Consider the following 20,467-nt stretch of genomic DNA (forward strand, 5'->3'; position numbering starts at 1 on the left):
AATTTTGAGCTCAAAGGACTCCAAATAGAATGAACCCAAACAGCCCCACACCCAAGACTATAGTTAAGAAAAAAAAAAAACTCAAAAATAGAAGACAAAGAATCTTGAAAAGTATTAGGAGAAAAGCGACTCATCACATTCAAGTGAGCCCCCACAAGATAATGAATGAGTGGATATCTCAGCAGAAACCTTAGAGTCCAGAAGGGAGTGGGATGTTATATTCAAAATGCTGAAACAAAAGACTGACCAATCAAGAATACTATCCAGAAAAAGTATTCTTCACAAATGAAGAAGAGATAGACTTTTGCAGATGAACAAAAGCTGAGGGAGTTCATCACCACTGGATGTGCCTTATAAGAAACACTAGAGAGAGTCCCACCCTTTGAAAAAAGATGGTAGACAGCAACACGAAAGCATACAAAAATCTAAAACTGTAGTAAAAGTAGGCAAATGCAGAGTCCTTTATCACTGTCTGTAATGGTGGTGTGTAAAGTCCTTTTAGTTCTGGTATAGACAATTAGAAGACAAAAGCATTAAAAATTATTATAAAACTATGTTAATAGGTAATACATAGCTTGTGAATCAAAAAGGGGGGTAGCTGGAGAGATGTAAAAGAATAGAGTTTTTGTGGGGCACCTGGGTTAATCAAGTGCCTGACCCTTGGTTTTGGCTCAGGTCATGATGTCATGGTCATGAGATCGAGCCTGTGTCAGACTTCATGCTTAGCGCAGAGTCTGCTTGAGATTCTTGCCCCCTTCCTTCTTCCCCCATGGCCCCTCCCCTCATTCATGCTCTCTCTCAAATAAATAAAATCTTAAATAGAATTTTTGTATATGATTGAGATTAGGTTATCAACATTAAAATAGATGGTTATAAAAAGATGTCTTATGTAACTCATGCGGTAACCACAAAGAAACTGTTACTGAACCCAAGTTCAGCTGCCTGTTGCCTGAAAGATCATCACTCATGAGACAAGTTTTGATAGGAAAGGAATTTGAGCTTTATTCAGGAGGCCAGCAACCTGGGAAGAAAGCAGACTCTTGTCCAAAAGCCAACTCCGAGGTTTCTGCCTGGTCTGGGGACTTTAAAGGGGTTTAGGGTAGTTTATCAGTAAAGAGAGTGCAGCAGCCTGCAACATTTCTTGATTATGTGCAGACTTGATGTTTCCAACTACAGACATCTCAGTGCTCAGGGGTTGTGCGAGGAGGGGGTGCAGTTCTTTCTCGTGTTGTGTAGAAATGCTCTGTTCTTTCGGCAAGGTCTACAGATACACAAAGGGAGGTTAGTAAAATCATTTGTGTAGCCTAAAAGATAAAAACATTTTGCTAAAAAAATTTTGCTGGACTAATCAGAAAGCTGAGGTGGCTTCAAACAGACTTACTGGTCTCTGTGGCCTGGGAAAGTTCTGGTTCTTCACTCTTCAAGGCCAGTGGTCTACAAATCTCAAAGAAAGTAAATTAGTTCTGTTACAGATCAAGGGTCTTATGTCAGCAAGTAAGGAGTGTGTTAACTTGAAGCAACTTAACCCTAATGACTGAAGGGGGTGCTGTTACAAAAACACCCATAGAAGGTACACAAAAGAAAATGGGGCAGTGGCGGGGGGGGGTGGAATCAAAGCGTGTTAACACAAAAACATCAACGAAACACGAAGTCAACAAAAGGAAAAGAGGGACAAGAAAAAAAACAAAATGGCAATAGTAAGTGCTATGGGATGTTCTGAATGTTTATGTCCCCCAAAATTTGTATGTTGAAATTCTAACCCCTTAGCTAGAAAAAAAGAAGACTCAACTAAAATCAGAGATGAAAGAAATTACAACTGATGCCATAGAAATACAATAGATTAGGGTGCCTGGGTGGCTCAGTTGGTTAAGCGACTGCCTTCAGCTCAGGTCATGATCCTGGAGTCCTGGGATCGAGTCCCACATCGGGCTCCCTGCTCGGCAGGGAGTCTGCTTCTCCCTCTGACCCTCTTCCCTCTCGTGCTCTCTATCTCTCATTCTCTCTCTCTCAAATAAAATCTTTAAAAAAAAAAACAATAGATTATAAGAGAGTATTATGAAAAATTATATCCCAACAAATTGGATAACTTAAAAGAAGTGGATAAATTCCTAGAAACACACAATAGTAAGACTCAATAATGAAGAAACAGAAAATTCAAACACCTATAACTAGTAAGGAGGTTGAATTAATGATCAATTACTAATCAGTAATCAGTTACTAATTTAAAAACTTCCCAACAAAGAAAAGCCCAGAACCAGATGGCTTCATTGGAGTATTTTACCAAATATTTAAAGAATTAACACCAATCCTTCTCAAAGTCTTCCCAAAAATTGGGGCACCTGGGTGGCTCAGTTGGTTAGGTGGCTGACTTGATTTCAGCTGGAGTCGTGATCTCAGGGTCATGGGATCAGGCCTGCATCGGGCTCCACACTTGGTATGGACTCTGCTTGTCCCTCTCTCTGATCTTCCTCTCTGTCTCTCAAGGGGCATCTGGGTGGCTCAGTCATTGAACGTCTGCCTTCGGCTCAGGTCATGATCCCAGGGTCCTAGGATCAAGCCCCGCATTGGGCTCCTTGCTCAGCGGGAAGCCTACTTCTCCCTCTCCCACACCCCCTGCTTGTGTTCCTGCTCTCGCTGTGTCTCTCTCTATCAAATAAATGGATAAAATCTTAAAAAAAACCTCTTCCCAAAAATTGAAGAGGAGGGAATACATCCTAATACATTTATGAATCCAGCATTACTCTGATAGCAAAGTGCAAAATGCAGATCAAAATCCCTGAATAATGTCAATGCAAAACTCTTCAACAAAATACTAGTAAGCCAAATCAATAGCACTTTAAAAGGACTATACACATGAACAAGTAAGATTTATCCCTGGAATTCAAGGACGATTCGTCAAAAGAAAATCAATAAATATAGCTTTAACAGAAAGGCAAAAATCATATGATCATCTTGATAAAGAAAAAGCACTTGACAAAATTTAACATTCTTTCATGATAAAAACACTCAAGAAACTAGGAATAAAAGGAAATTACCTAAACATAATAAAGGTCATATGTGAAAAGCCCACAGCTGACATCATACTCGGTGGAAAACTGAAAGCTTTTCTTCTAAGATCAGGAACAAGACAAGGATACTCACTCTTGACACTTCTGTTCAACATAGTCCTGGAGTCTTAGCCAGAGCAATTGGGAGACGAAGGAAGGAAGAGAAGGAGGGAGGGAGGAAAAGACATCCAAATTGGAAAGAGGGAAGTAAAGGTATTTGTTAGCAGATGACATGATTTTACATGTAGGAAACCCAAAAGATTCCACACAAAAACTGTTAGAACTGTTAAATTAATTCAGCAAAGTTCCAGGTTACAAAGCCAACACTCAAAAATCAGCTGCATTTCTATACACTAACAATGAACAATCTGAAAAGGAAATTAAGAAAACAATCCCATTTACATTACTATAAAAAAGAATAAAATACTAATAAACTTAACCAAAGAGGCAAAAAACTGAAGTGAAAACTCTAAAACATTGCTGACAGAAATTTAAAAAGACATATATAAATGGAAAGGCATCCTGTGTTCAGGGGTTGAAAGATTTAATATTATCAAAATGTCCATATTACCCAAACCAATCTTCAGATTCAATGCAATCCCTATCAAAATCCTAGTGGATTTTTGGGGACAAAAATCCCAAAATTCATATTGAATCTCAGAGGACTTCAAATAGCCAAGACAATCTTGAGAAAGAACAAAGTGGCGATCTCACACTTCATGATTTCAAAGCATATTACAAAGCTACAATAATCCAGAGAACAGTACTATCATAAAGGCAGACATATAGACCAACAGAACACAACAGAGAGCCCAGAAATAAGCACATACATGTATGACCCAATGATCTTCAATGAGGGCACAAGGACTACCCAGTGGGGAAAGAACAGTCTCTTCAACAAATGGTGTTGGGAAACTGGATATCCACATGCGAAAGAATAAGGATGGATCCTTACTGAGTACCATATACAAGAATTAACAAAATGGATTAAAGAACTAAACCTAAGACCTGGGGGGCGCCTGGATGGCTCAGTCGTTAAGCGTCTGCCTTCGGCTCGGGTCATGATCTCAGAGTCCTGGGATCGAGTCCCACATCGGGCTCCCTGCTCCACGGGAAGCCTGCTTCTCCCTCTCCTACTCCCCCTGCTTGTGTTCCCTCTCTCGCTGTGTCTCTCTCTGTCAAATAAATAAATAAAATCTTTACAAATAAATAAATAAATAAATAAATAATAGACCTAAGACCTGAAACTATAAAATTCTTAAAAAAAAATGTTGGGGAAAATGTTCATGACATTGTAATGGGAAAGAATTTCTTGGATATGACACAAAAGTCACAGGCAACAAAAGTAAAAATTGACAAATGTGACTACATCAAGCTTAAAACTACTGTGCAACCAAAGAAACAGAGTAAAAAGGCAGTCTATAGGATAGGAGGAAAATATTTGCAAACTATATCAGATAGGAGGTTAATATCCAGAATATATGAAGAGCTCCTACAAATCAATATAAAAAACAATAAATAATTAAAAAATGAGCAAAGAACTTGAATAGACATGTCTCCAAAGAAGATATACAAATAGCTAACAAGCATATGAAGATACTCAATGTCTCTAAAAATCAGGAAAATACATATCAAAACTACAATGAAATATCACCTCACATCCCATTAGGATGGCCACATTAAACACAAATTAGAAAATAACAAGTTTTGGTAAGGATGTAAAGAAATTGGAATCCTTTTGCACTGTTGGTGGAATTCTAAAATGGTGCAGCCACTATGGAAAACAATATGGAAGTTCCTAAAAATATAAAAAATAGAACCACCATATGATTCAGCAATTTCACTTCTCGGTACATATCTAAACAAATTGAAAACAGGATCTCAAAGAGAGACTTCACACCCAGGTTCACTGCAACATTGTTCACAATAGCCAAGATGTGGAAGCAACCTAAATGTCCATGGATAGAGGAATGGATAAAGAAAATGTGGACTATATATACAATGGAATATTATTCAAACTTAAAAAAGAAGGGAGTCCTGTCATATGCTACAACATGGATGAACCTTGAGCACATTATGCTAAGTGAAATAGGCCAGTCACAAAAAGACAAATACTGCACGAATCCACTTATATGAAGGTATCTAAAGTAATCAAACTCACACAAACACAAAGTAGAATGGTGATTTGCCAGCGGTTGGGGAAAGGAACAATCAAGGAGTCGTTCATTAGGGATAGAGTTTCAGTCCCACCAGATGAAAAAGTTCTAGAAATCTGTTGTACAACAATATGCATATAGTTAACAAGACTGTACGGTCTACTGAGATATTAGCAAGGTAAATTTGTATTATGTGTCTTTTGCCACGATAAAATAAAGTTTATAGAGCAATAGTTTTTAGGGAAAATTAAAAATAATAATTACCAAAAAAGGTATAGAGTATAACACATATATACACACCCAACTTTTAAAAATATTAAGAATACAAAAAAAAAAGGAAATCACAGAAGTTTTGCAACTCTGATTAAAACGCTTCTTTTGGGGGTGCTAGGTGGTTCAGTTGGTTAAGCGTCTGCCTTCAGCTCACGTCATGATCCCAGGGTCCTGGGATGGAGCCCCTCATTGGGCTCCCTGCCTAGTGGAGAGTCTGCTTCTCCCTCTCCCTCTGCCCCTCCCCCCTGCTTGTGCTCTCTCAATCTCTCTCTCTCACAAATAAAATCTTTTTTTAAAAATGCTTCTTTTAGGGGGTGCCTGGGTAGCTCAGTTGGTTAAGTGCCTGACTCTTGATTTTGTCTCAGATCGTGATCTCAGGGTCATGAGATTAAGCCCCGAATCAGGCTCTGCCCTGGGCGTGGAGCCTGCTTAAGATTCTCTCTCGCCCTCTCCGTCTGCCCCTTCCCCCAATGCTCACTCTCTTTCTCTCTCTCTCAAGAAAACTGCTTTTTTACCTAAGGATTTCCCTTTCTAGTGTATTGATTTTCTTATCTTTCTTCTGACCTGTGTCGGAGAGAGATTTAGATGACATCTCTGGTGATGAGTTTAAGTCGAGAGGCATAGGAAAGTTCAGAAGATGCACTACCAGGCTTTGTGGGACTGCAAGCTGAGATCTGCATGGTCCCCTTAGTCCCAGTGACAGCCTGAAGCACCCTTCGCGGTCCACCACACGTAAGATCCAGCCTGCCCAACGGAGCTCAACCTGCTCTCTTCCTCTCCTCCAGCTGACTGTTTGCCTTGCTGTGGGCTCTGTTTCTGCTTCACACTCCTCTCCACTTCTGGCAACCCACAGGCCGCTCTGGCCAGGTCCCTTCTGTCCAGTCTGGCACAGGGGTGGAAGCCTCCCCCAGGCCTTTGGCCATCAGCTGTGCAATGATGAGTGTACAGATGGTGACCCGTGGGGCCTTCATAGCCTGTCCAGGTCTCATCTAATGGGCAGTGGCTCTGTGCTTATGCCAAAATTCCTCTGTATTCCCTTTTAGAAGGTAAATTAGAAAAATCAAATCCTTGAAGCTCAAAGCTATACCAAAAATAATGTGGTCTACTCTGAGCTTCCCCCCGCCCCGCCCCCTTTTTGGGAGCTATTTTCAGTTCCCTGGGGCAGATGTAAAGATAAAAATATGCATGTATTATAGGAACAGGGAGGAGATGACCCGAAAACAGCCTGGTTGGGCTAGTCTGAGGAAGTGATGTCCAAGTTGAGTGGAAATTAATCATACAGCTAGAGGCGAGGGGAAGGGCACACCCGGCAGCGAGAAGAGCGTGCACAAAGGCAGTGAGCCAGGAAACAGGCATCGGGGTAGCGTTAGTGGCCTGAGTCTCTCACCACCTACTCTCCACCCTGCACTTTATCTTTGCATGCCAGCACCTGACACCTAGTATCTGCTCAGCAAATGTTTGTAGAGTGAATAAACATTTGTATATGCAGGATGTTTTATCTGGGAGAGCCCAGCGAAAATTCACAATAAGCAGAATATACTGAGTGTACTGGGGACTCATTATCATCACATGTGTGTGCTCTTTTACTACTGTGGTAATATGATTAGAAATCAAAGCAGCTAAATTGCTCAGTATGTTAGAGGAGAAACAAGAAGCTGGTCGCTAAGGAAGAGGGGAGGAACCTGGGAGCAACAGATGGGAAGCTTTGTGGCTGGTGCTGCAGGGGAGAACAGGCTGAGACAGTGGGTAGGACAGAAACATCTAAATTAAACCATTTTTTTCCAGGCTTGTACCTTCTAGGCATGTACCTCCATTAATTCCTTTCTTCCCTGGCTGTCAGCATGGCTCTGCCAACCAAACTCGGTAGTCTTTTGTCTTCCAGTTCCAAATTGTAGCTGCACTTGACACATGCAAACCTTTCACTCTCAAACAATCCAAACAAATATTCCTGAAAAGTCTAGATTTGGTACCGATGCTACCAAATTTCCCAGACCCTGGGTAAGTGTTCATAGGAATTTGGAAGTAAAGAAGGGCTGCCCACCCCACTTCTACTCTGGGGTCACGGCTGGTCATGTAGCGACAGCCACAGACAGGACAGGCCCCCAGCTGCTGATGCGATTTGCCCCGCTTGCCTGGAAAGCACAGCAGGTGATGCTTTCTGGCCGTGATGAACTCCACCTGCGCCGGGGGCCCTCGCTCCGCGCAGGCGCACACGCGGGATACACAGTGGAGGAAACATCAGTTCGGAGCCTCTCCACCTCCGAGGGAAGTCTCGGGCACACACCGAAACAGACGTGACAGAAGTAAAATAAGAAGAACTAAATCTAAGCCATCCTCCGTGGTCCAGGCTTGTTAAAAATACATTCATTTCCGTTGTCCTGCGGGTATATAATAGAGGAGAAAACACCTGGCTGTCCAACGGGTGGACACGAGGATGAGCTTAAAGAGGACACGAGCTGTTTCTTAGAGGTCACTGTCACATAAAACCTCAGTTTTCTAAACCTCTTGGATTCAAATAACCAGAATAGAATATCTACACTTCACTTTTAGGAGAAAGACAAAACAAACAGCCACCAGAGATTTAGCTCACCTGAAACGCCCAGGATCTGCCCTGGAGTTTGTATATAAATGGCTCAGGGTCCAGACCTTCCACATTCGCTTCGTTTCCCCATGAAGAGAACCCGAATATTGGACAGATGGCCCTCTCATGGGAGAGCACTGCATTCTTAAAAACAGAATCTCATTACATTCGGTATGTTCTATTTCATTACGCAGGAATGCTTTTCGAAAATACTTAAAAACCAGAGCAATCTCAGGAATAAGCCTTAGGAATGCAAACACTAACCAAAATAGCTTATTCATCCAATAGATCATCTATTTGACCTTTTATTATATGTACCCAACACTATTAATTTCCTCCTACTCCCCCAAAAGAGGACAGGGATGATTGGGGTTTTAAACTATCCAGTCTAATTTTTAATTTATGTGTCATAAAATTTACCATTTTTTAAAATATATAGTTCAGTGTTGTCCAGTATAGTCATAAAGTTGTGTAGCCATGAAATTCACAACCTTTTTTATCCCCCAAAGAAACCCATTATGCATGCTTAATGACTTTTACAAGCAATTAAAAAACATCTCTCCCCTTCCCCAACCCCTGGCAACAACCAATCTACTTTCTGCTTCTATGGATTTGCCTGTTCTGAACACTTCCTATAATTGGAATCATAGAATACGCGGCCTTTTGTGGCTGGTTTCTTTCACTTCGCGTAATGTTTTCAAGATTCACCCATGTTTTACCATGTATTAGTACTTCATTCTTCTTTATTGCCAAATAATATTCCATTTATGGATTATACCATGGTTTCTTTATCCATTCATTACTTGATGAACATTTGAGTTGTTCTACTTTTTGGCTATTATGAATAATGCTGTATGAACATCTGTGTACAAAACCTTATATGAGCATATGCTTTTATGTGTTTTACATACTGTATTATTAGTCTGAGTTCTCCAGAAAAACAGAATTTATATATATATATATGTGTGTGTATATATATATAATTGATTTACTATAAGGAATTGGCTCATATAATTATAGAGGCTCTGAGAAACCCAAGATCTGCAGCCTGCAGCTGGAGTCTCAGGATAGCCAAGGGGGTAAGTTCCAGTTCAAGTCAAGTCTGAAGGCAAGAGAAGACTGATGTCTCAGTTCAAAGACAGTCAGGCAGAAATAGTGAATTCTCCCTTATTGAGTCTTTCTGTTCCATTCAGGCCTTCAACTGATTGGATAAGGCCCATCCCCATTGGGGAGGGCAATTTGTTTTACTCAGACTATCAATTTGTATGTTAATCTCATCCAGATACACCTTCACAGACACACCCAGAATGATGTTTAACCTAATATCTGGGCATCTTTGACAATTGCCAAACTGTTTTCCACAGGAGCTGCACCATTTTAGGTGATCTCCAGTGAGGGGTGAGGGTTTCAGTTTCTCCACATCCTTGCTATAGCCATCCTGGTGGGTGGAAATTGGTACCTCACTGTGGTCTTGATTTGCATTTCCCTAATGACTGGTAATGTTGAGCATTGCATATGCTTATTAACCATTTGTATATCTTTGGAGAAATGTCTATTCAGATCCTGTGCCCATTTTTAATTTGGGTATTTATCTTTTTATTAGTAAATTTTAAAATTCTGCATAATAGGCCCTTATCAGATATTTGATTTGCAAGTATTTTCTCCCATTCTATGGGTTGTCTCTTACTTTCTTGATAGAGTCCTTTGATGCACTGAAGTTTTTCATTTAAAATGAATTTTTAGGGGCACCTGGGTGACTCAGGCAGTTAAGCGTCTGTCTACCTTCAGCTCAGGTAATGATCGTAGGGAATTGAGCCCCACATCGGGCTCCCTGCTCAGCGGGGAGACTGCTTCTCCCTCTCCCTCTGCCTCTCCCCTGCTTGTGCTCTCTCTCTCTCAAATAAATAAATAAAAGCTTTAAAATAAATAAAATGAATCTTTAAATTGAGTGATATTCTCCCCTACAGAATATTTTTTTAAAACTTTATTTATTTTAGAGAGAGAAAAGGAGAGAGAGAGCAAGAGAGAGAGAGCCTGTGAGTGGGGAGAGGGAGAGAGAATCATCAAGCCAACTCCCCACTTAGACCGGAGCCTGATCCAGGGCTCGATCCCACGACCCTGAGATCATGACCTGAGCTGAAACCAAGAGTCGGCCACTTAACCAACTGAGCCACTCAGGCGCCCCTCCCCTAGCAGAATCTTGAGTCATACCCACATTGCAATAATATGAGTACATTGTTTTGATCTTTACATCATAAGAAATTAAGTCCCTATGAATTCACAAAAATCTAGAGGCTTGTGTTTCCCCACACCTCAGTACTGGGGTTTGAGGAACTTAAATCAGCTTACAGGCTAAGGGTCCCAGCTCTCATTTGGGTTATACCACTATTAAGGAAATCTTATTTACTATTCTTCGTTGCAAATGTTGTTTACTACTTTTATTACAACTAACACACTAGGTTAGCAATATTTCGGGTAAAATAGACTTGTGTGGCCCAACTTGAGAAGTACATTTAGAGCACTATTCTATGGTGAAGTGTTTTGAGTTCTAAACAAGCACATGTAGAAACACACAATCCATAAACAAGTTGGGAACTATCTGCATATGATTCCATGACTTATTTCAGTCATACAACTTGGTTGATTTTGAGCATTAAACTTCCATATCTTGCAATATGTATTTATTCTTAAGAAATAAACTTTTATCTAAATAACTGACAAAAACAGAGATTGAATAAATTGACAATAAGAGTTGAAACAACATCTTATTCATAGAAAGAAAACATTTTTATGTACTTAATATTTTACTAGGCTTTTAAAACTTTTTATTGATAAATGGAATATTTTCCTAATTATAAAATCAATGCCTGCTTATTATAAAACATTTAGAAAATACAAAAGAGCATAAAGAAGAAAATAGGTATCATCCATAATCATTACAGCCAAAATTAAAAACCATTGACCTTCTGGTGTAATTCTACTCAAATATTTATTCAATATGTATATATATATTTATTTAAATGTATAAACATTTTTTTAAATTGACATTATATTGTATATAGAATTTTGTATTTTTTTTAATTCTCTAATTATATAAGTGATGAATATACTTTCACCAAAAACAATTTAAAGGGTACAGACGTAAAATGCTTCCTCAGCTCGTCCTTCCCCTCATGCTTTCTCCCCAAAGAGACCACCATGCAGGTTTGTCCACTATCCTCTCAGACTTTCCTTGCATTCCCATTATTCAGGAATTCACTATGTCTAGTTTTCTATTAAAACAACCAGTAGAGGGAACTGTTAGACTGTTTTCTCCTTTAATATGTAAGTTATACCTCTTTTTGATTTACAAAAATCTAAGCGTCCTGGATGTCATTTACACAATGCAGAATGATACATCAATTTATAAATATATTATTTCCGACTAGTTTTTTTTTTAAGATTTTATTTATTCATTTGGGACACAGAGATACAGAGAGAGAGAGAGAGAGAGCATGAGCAGGGAGAGAGGCAGAGGGAGAGGGAGAAGCAGGCTCCCCACTGAGCCAGGAGTCCGATGTGAGGCTCGATCCCAGGACCCCGGGATCATGACCTGAGCCGAAGGCAGATGCTTAACCATGTGAGCCACCCAGGCGCCTCTTCCGACTAGTTTCTAACCTAAATAAAAATCTTAAATCTTATTTTCTCCCTTCAACTTTCTTGTTGGTTGGTTTGTTTTTGTTTCCTTTGACTTTGAAATTATGTGATTTTTAAAGGATACTGCTACTGGGTATATTTATGGGGGGAAAATCCTTTCTGTTGGCAGAAATATGGTTTTTTTTTTTTCCTTTGAGAAGGTAAATCAGATACAAAAAAAAAAGAGGTGCAGATGAAACTTTTATTTAATGTGGCAGTAATTCCATTTAAGATCCTAGATTAGAATAATTGGATAGAGACTATTTACATATACATACTCTGACAATGTTTTTTTCCAAGATGATAAATTCTGTGTATGTCTTTCAGTAATACCTTATGTAAATGATATTTATATTTGTAATTTCACAGCGGTTCCCAAGAGAACCTGACAAAACTTGCAAGCATATTCCATCTATTGTGCTGCTGCTGTGGGGGTTTGTTTTCACAGCTGCTGTTGATTTGCATATTAACTAAAATACCCTGAAAATGGTGGTTAGGCGATGAGGTGTTCTAGTTATGAGAACTTTCCGAATAACTGACTCTCCTTCATATGCCAACACTTTTCATTTTTAAGCATAGGAAGGGAACGTTTCCAAAGAGTATTTTATTGTTCACTCAGCTTTCTAAATAAAGGATTTTGAGCCTGAGTTTTGTTATGTTGACTACATTGTATTTTTAATCCCTACTTAGTCATCTCTGTGAACCTTCATTCGTTTTTCTTTCCTAGCCAGCTAGGCGTATCTTCATAGTGCCAGTACATTTCATATGCTTCATAAATATTTGATGAAAAAAAAAGAACGATCTGAGTGTCCTCCTCCCGTCAGTTTGCATGTATCTAACAACCCGTCTCAGGTCTCAGCCGTTCACCCTGTGCGCCCCTCCTCCCCACTCCCATGGTTCTCCCACCCCTACATGCCCCTTCAGCTTGCGCATCTAATCTGCTTGTACAAAAACAAAATAGGCAAGCCTGATTCTTAAAATTGTAGTAAATAACAGTGAATTAACAGCCAGTGGAGCCCAGAATGAAAGCCTAAGGAACTTGACTGGGGAGCTTTCTGTCAGCCACTGCCCTCTTTAAAACATAGATTCATCCTTCTGAAGTAATCAGCCTAAGACTGGAGCTTTTTGTGAAATCCATGTGTAACTTACCTACAAAAGTACAAGACTTATTTATAACAATGAAAATGTGGAAACAAATGAAATTGGAGATTGGCTAAATGTAAAGTTGGAGACATCTATAAGATAAATATCATGTACCCTTTAAAAATGGTCTTAGACAATAGTTCACAGTGATCTGATATGAGGGACAAAGGCAAAAGAAATTTAGGGGAAAAAAAATTAAATCTTACAACTTACAGCCCATTGACAAGTTCTTGAGACAGAGAGAGTGACCTTCCCCTAGGAACTCAACTGCCTCGATGTTAATACTTTAGCTTAATATTGTCCAACTTCCAGGATCCTGTAAGTCTCCTTTAACATATAAAAAGTGCTTTGGAAACTTCCCTTATCTCTACCCCACTGAGATATAGGTTAACAATCATCCTCCAAGGATGTGGCCCACTGATATAAATCTGAAGAGACTCAGGACTAAGGTTTTACTAAAACAGTAGTAAATGACCTTTTCCTAACAACAGCTAGCCCAACAAGGTCCTGGAACCTTGCTTCCAAATTCCTTAGAGACTTTCACTATCCCTAACCCACTTCCAACTTAAAAGTATATAATCAGTCACCTGTCACAACCCCAGAGCAGCTCTTTCTGCCCACAGGTCCTGTTCCTGTGCTTTAATAAAACCACTCTCTTTGCCCAGAAGACATCTCAAGAATTCTTTCCCGACCATTCGCGCCAAACCCCATTTTCACATTGATCTGCATGGAGAAACCCATGGGAATCTGTTGGAAATGATGCATCTATGAAATGAGTGTCTGTTTTATCATTTATCTTGAATTTTGATGAACCCATATAAATTTTCTTTAACCACAAAGATATGTTAGGGAAGAATATTTAATGACTTGAAAACATGTTCACTTAACCATATGGTTAAATAAATAAAATGGGTTACAAAACACTCTTTATCATATAATCTCAATTTAGTGGGAGGAAAGCATAGCAAAAAGACAGGATTGCTGTTTACCAAAATGTTGGCAGCAGTTATTTATGGGTTATTTTTTAAATTTTCTTCTGTTTGTTTACCCACAAAGCCTAAATTTTCTAGGGTTAACGTACTGTTCTTTTGAAATAAAGGGGAGAAATGTTATCTTAGACTACTTTGAATCAGAGCACTTTAGTGCCTGAGCCAATAGGGGGCGCCCTCAACAGCAGGCCCACAAGTTCAGCCACCACTCACAAGGAACCAGGTTCCTAAAGGTAGCGGGTTGCTGAAATCAACTTGATGTTGTCATTGTTTCAATATTGTTCACTAAATAGCAGGAGTTACCTGTGCTTTCCATATTTCTTTTATGAGTCGGGCTATGGTATCTTCTTCATATTCAAAAGAAGGAAAATTTTTCCAAATTTAGTCTAGCAGAATTGATATTTCAAGGGAAGAAAGCAGGCCAATTTCAATTAGAGGGATAATAATTTAGGACAAAAATTTGAAGTTAATGAGGTTGCCCAGGAAGCAGGTTGTAATGTAATCATAAATTTACTTAACCTTTGGTAAAATGTCTCCAAGAAGAGAGTACAAGGCCAGAAGTACGGCAAATAGAACATGCTTTGTGTGTTCTATTTATGACTAAATCATTTCAGATCATTTTGCATTGCAAATAGAGTTTAGAACAGTTGATATTTATTAATATACATTTGAAATGATATTTTTAAAAATTCAATATTTAATATCTTCAGTCTCGAGGCTTAAAATTCCATATACATGCTGCTGTTCTCAAATTTATATTTCCAGCTCAGTTTCTCCCCTGAGCTCTAAATGTAAACATCTAACTGCCTACTCAGCATGCCAAATTCATGGCATGTAGGAGATACCTTGGCTTCACTACATCTAAAACCAAATTGCCACCATCCTGGTCAAGACTATTCCTTACTGGGGCACCTGGGGGGCTCAGTTTTTAAGCATCTGCCTTCAGCTCAGGTCATGATCCCATTGTCCTGGGATCGAGCCCCACATCGGGCTCCCTGCTCCGAGGGAAGCCTGCTTCTCCCTCTCCCACTCTCCCTGCTTGTATTCCCTCTCTTGCGCTGTCTCTCTCTGTCAAATAAATAAATAAAATCTTAAAAAAAAAAAAAGACTGTTCCTTACCATTCTTCCCTACCTCCACTAACATCACTGGCTTCCTCCAGTTGCTCAGGCAAAAAACCTGGGCACCCTTCCTGTCTCTTGCCTTTCACGAATGCACCTCCTGTCAGCAATCCCTGAAGGCTCCCCTTTCACCATATCTAGAATTGACCATGGCTCACCATCTTCACCATCTCCTGCTGTAAGTCACCATCATCTCTTATCAAAAGAATTGTCTCTGTCCCAACTCACCTGTCTGTCCTCCATTCTCCTGCTGGGGATTCACAAAGGCTAAGCTCCAGTCAGAGTGGCCTCCTGGGAGGGAGACAGTGCAGAGAATGGTGGACAGTGGGCTTGCAGGCACTAATAGACACAGTGGGGCTGGTCGCTTCATACTTAAAGAGGGTAACTTGACCCATTGAGTGGGATTTTCAACTTACAAAGTATTGTAGGAGAAGAAAAACAATTTTCCCTCTACCTTTCTAGGTTCCTGGCTGAGGAACACTCCTCCCAATAATAAAAGATTAACAAGACAAAAATAAACAATTTAAATTGCGTATGAACATACGTGCACACAAGATCACCACCTCATATACCCTTTAGACAAAGAAACAATAAATTTGTGAAGGATTGACAAGACCTAAAGGGGTTTGAGCTAGGGTTATTAATATGGTGAAGATGTCACAAGTTTTGTTTGTACAGTCTTCTTGGCCCTAAATTCCTTGTCTCTGGTGATAAGGATGCCTTCTACCCTCTTGTTACAGGAAGATTATCTTTCACGTGAAAGATTTATCTTCTGCTCTCAGTGAGACAAGGGAGGATCAGTGTCCTTTTTACACAAGCTGTTTCTCAAGTATGTTTAGTTCAAAATAATCAATATGCCAAAGTGACATATGCCGTATGCCAGTATTTTGAAACAACATGTTCTGAACCCCAACAGTATCATTGTTGGTCAGACTCTTATTGCAGTAGTTATTTATAAAAACTTAAATAGTACTATTCATTTGAGGGATACAACATCATTTCCCACTTAAAATTATGCTGGGTATATAGTAACACTCCTGGGCACACTTGAGGTATTTAAATGTACTGTGGCACCAGGGAAAGGGGAGAAGTTGGTGGAGAGAAGTGGGCTCAGTACCCAGTGACAAAAAGGGAATTAGTGGAGTCAGCTCTTTTACAAATTCATACTGGGGTGGCAAAGGGACCTGCCAAGGAAGGAATCATGGCTGGCATTCATGACATCCATTGCCAGGGCTAGAAAAACAAGCACATGTCCCATGGGTGGTAATGAGCAGGCAGCATCTGTATGCGGGCAGACTGTTCTTATTTAAAATAAATGATGTGTGCTTTCGTGTGAGCATGTGTGTGCTCACACTTTCTTCGAATACAAATGTAAGATGATACACTTAACTATTAGTATTTCGGCATTTTTAAATTAAGTTTTAAATTTTAATTCTAGTTAACATACAGTGTTATATTAGTTTCAGTTGTACAATTTAGTGATTCAACATTTCCATACAACACCCTGAGCTCATCAGGACAAGTGCGCTCCTTGGTTTCCATCACTGATTTTCACCCATTCCCCCGACCCACCTCCCCTCTAGTAACCATCAGTTTGTTCTCCATAGGTAAGAGTATGTTTCTTGGTTTGTCTTTCTTTCCCTTTGCTCACTTGTTTTCTTTCTTCTTCTTCTTTTTTTTTTTTTAAGATTTTACTTATTTATTTGAGAGAGAGAATGAGAGATAGAGAGCACGAGAGGGAAGAGGGTCAGAGGGAGAAGCAGACTCCCTGCTGAGCAGGGAGCCCAATGTGGGACTCGATCCTGAGACTCCGGGATCATGACCTGAGCCGAAGGCAGTCGCTTAACCAACTGAGCCACCCAGGCGCCCCTCACTTGTTTTCTTTCTTAAATTCTACATATGAGTGAAATCATCTGGTATTTGTCTTTCTCTGACTGACTTATTTCGCTTAGCATTATACTTTCTAGCTCCATCCATGTCATGGCAAATAACAAGATTTCATTCTTTGTTATGGCTAAGTAACCGAGTAACTAATTCCATAGTATATCTATACCACATCTTCTTTATCCATTCATCTACCAATAGACACTTGGGCTGAATTTATTTTTCATTAATTTATGTTATTGGATTTGTTTTTGTGTATGGTGAAAAAAAGTGGTCCACTTTCATTCTTTTGCATATAGCTGACCAATTTTCCCAACACCATTTGTTGAAGACTGTCTTTTTCCGTTGTATATTCTTTCCTCCTTTGTCAAAGATTAATTAGCCATGTAATTGTGGGTTTATTTCTAGGTTTTCTATTCTGTCCCATTGATTTCTGTGTCTATTTTTATGCCAGTTCCATACTATTCTGATTGTACAGCTTTCTAGTATAACTTGAAGTCTGAAATTGTGATACTTCCAGTTTTGTTTTTCTTTTTCAAGATTACCTTGGCTATTTGGTGTCTTTTGCGGTTCCATACAAATTTTAGGGTTTTTGTTCCAGTTCTGTGAAAAATGCTGTTGGTATTTTGATAGGGCTGCATTAAATCTGTAGATTGCTTTGGGTAGTATAGATATTTTAATAATATTTGTTCTTCCGGTCCATGAGCATGGAATGTTTTTCCATTTCTTTGTGTCTTCTTCAATCTCTTTCATCAGTGTTTTATCGTTTTCAGAATACAGGTCTTTTACCTCTTTGGTTAGATTTATTTTTAGGTATTTTATTATTTTTGGTGTAATTGTAAATGAGATTGTTTTCTTAATTTCTTTCTGATGCTTCATTATTAGTGCATAGAAATGCAACAGATTTCTGTATGCTGATTTTGTATCCTGCCACTTTACTGAACTCGTTTATCAGTTCTAGCGTTTTTTTTGGTGGAATCTTTAGGGTTTTCTCTATATAGTATCTTGTCATCTGCAAATAGTGAAAGTTTTACTTCTTTACCAATTTGGATGCCATTTGTTTCTTTGTGTTGTCTGATTGCTGGGCTAGGACTTCCAGTACCATGTTGAATACAAGTGGTCAGAGTGGACATCCTTGTCCTGTTCCTGATCTTAAGGGAAAAGCTCTCAGTTTTTCCCCATTGAGTGTGATGTTTGCTGTGGGCTTTTCATATAAGGTCTTTATTATGTTAAGGTATGTTCCCTCTAAACCTACTTTGTTGAGGATTTCTATCACGACTGGGTGTTGTACTTGGCAAATGCTTTTCTGCATCTATTAAAATGATCATATGGTTTTTATCCTTTTTCTTGTTGATGTGATGCATCATGTTGATTGATTTGTGAATATAGAACCACACTTGCATCCCAGGAATAAATCCCACTTGATAGTGGTGAATGATTTTTTAATGTATTGTTGGATTCAGTTTGCTAGTATTTTGTTGAGGATTTTTGCAACTCTGTTCATCAGAGATATTGGCCTGTAGTTCTCTTTTTTGATGGTGTCTTTATCTGGTTTTGTTATCAGAGTAAGGCTAGCTTCATAGAATGAATTTGGAAGTTTTCCTTCCTCTTCTTTTTTTTGGAATAATTTGAGAAGAATAGGTATTAACTGATCTTTAAATGTTTGATAGAATTTTCCTGTGAAGGCTTCTGGTCCTGGACTTTTGTTTGTTGGGAGTTTTTTGATTACTGATTCAATTTCATTGCTGGCAATTGGTCTGCTCAAATTTTCTATTTCTCCCTGCTTCTGTTTTTTAGGTTACATGTTTCTAGGAATTTAGCATTTAGGCATGTTTTAAGGCTACTTTATATAGTACTGAGTGACCAGTGTTCCCAACTAAATTCGATATGCTGAGTGACAATTCTTCATTGAATATTTATTTGGGGGAAGCTAATTAGTGGCTCCTAAATTGAAGTCAACCCAGTGATCTCTTCCAACTCCTACTCCTTTCCACCCACAGCATGGTTTCCCACTTCCCTTCCAGTGTAAAATGATTCCTCCCAACATTGCTGTGACCAGCATTTTCCCAACCAAACCACTGTTTTCTCTGTCATGGCCTTTAAAAAAAAAAAAAAAGTCAGGCAGATGAGTTTCACAGAGAGAAATTCACTCTTACTTTTCAACATCTTACTTTTCCATATATGACATTTTGAACATTTTTGGTCTTGAGACACATTTGAAAATAGTAATTACTCAGTAAATATTTATGGAGCACCTACTATGTGCCAGGCACTGTTCTAGACACTGCAGACCCCTGCCCTTTTGGGAAACTGACATTCTAGATAGGCAATAAGTAAGAAGCATAGTAAAAATGTGCTCTGCATAACATGTTGAGAGGTGATAAGTACTATGAAAAAAATAGATTAGTCTGGGAGACAGTTATCACTGCCAGATTTTTTACGTCACTGTCTTGCTCAGAAATATCTAATGCTTCCCTCAGTGTGTCATCCAAGACTTTCTGTCTGCTCCCAGCCTACCCTCCCACTTCATTTGGTACTGGACATGTACAAAAACTCAGGCTTGGGCCCTCACTGTCTCCCGCCACCTTCCCAGCTCCAAACCATTGCTCAGATTGTCTCCTGACTCTTGGAATGTATGTATGTGTGGCCTATAAAAAATGGTGATCCACTCCCCAAAGCCTTTGGGACCTCTGCAGCACACACCCTGAGCCCATTGACCTCTGAACTTCCTGGTCTTCTCTGTCCCTGACATTCAGACCCTTAATCAAGCGCCTCCTTGAATCGCTACTTAATGATTACTGAACCATGTGTAGGGATTATCTCCTGGTGCAGATTTTCAACTCCTGGGGGCGGGGGGGGGCAGGTACCACCCTCAGGATTTAACTCAACTGCTTTCTATGTACATGGTAGGTCCTCAGAAAAATTCCTGTTGTTGAATAAATGAAGGATAAACTACTAAATAGAGACATTTGTATACAACTTCTGAGTTGATGGACCAGAACTCCTTCTCTGCTCTTAGAGGATGTAAACAAGGAAAGATGAGTGATGATTTTGTCATTCTATCTCCCAAACAGCAGTTTTCAATCCTTGTGCAAATGTTTATAAAACTGATTTGACATAAACCATAATATTTTCAGGCCACTTATATTTTCTATATTACTCTCTCGAAGCATTCTGTAAAGGATTTTTTGGTTGCTTGCTTCTAAAATTCTAACTAACGTATGGCCTGCTTGGTTGTTAAGCAATTACAGTCTCGTTCAGTCAAGTCCCTGTCGTGACTGTCTCACAAGTCTCACTGAATTCAGTTTACCTTGCACAGCCATACCCAGGGCAGTAACAAGAAACTCTGAATGTTGTTACCATTCAGATCTTGAGAAGCTCTTTTTCAAGAGGCAGTAAACATCAACATCTTTGAGGACATTTCTTCCAGGAATTGCTTTTCAGTGACTGTGCATGCAAAGGATAGAGAGGAGAGACCACAAAGTGCAGCAGGTGTCTTAGCAAAGTCAGCAGCCTGCTCTGGGGGACCTAGGGGTTTGAATGAGGGAAACCTAGCCACAGCCACAGGTTTTATTGATAGCACCCTCTTGAAACTGCTCT

The 20,467-nt window shown here is 39.4% G+C and overlaps 1 long non-coding RNA gene across 1 annotated transcript in view; it reads right to left on the reverse strand.

The window, feature by feature from the left end:
- Positions 1 to 1,004: 1,004 nt before the first annotated feature.
- The window catches only part of LOC148162285 (uncharacterized), a 51,655-nt gene continuing 32,192 nt past the window's right edge, over positions 1,005 to 20,467 (reverse strand). Inside the window, exons 2-3 of the long non-coding RNA XR_015766980.1 lie at positions 1,382 to 1,442; positions 1,005 to 1,261 (exon numbers count right to left, since the gene is read on the reverse strand). This is a non-coding gene — a long non-coding RNA (uncharacterized LOC148162285). The remainder of the gene's footprint in view (positions 1,262 to 1,381; positions 1,443 to 20,467) is intronic.

This window comes from Eumetopias jubatus, unplaced genomic scaffold (genome assembly GCF_037043125.1).
Source record: "Eumetopias jubatus isolate StellerSeaLion01/CBP00866 unplaced genomic scaffold, mEumJub1_p1.0 scaffold_16, whole genome shotgun sequence".
Classification (NCBI taxonomy): Eukaryota; Metazoa; Chordata; class Mammalia; order Carnivora; family Otariidae; genus Eumetopias; species Eumetopias jubatus.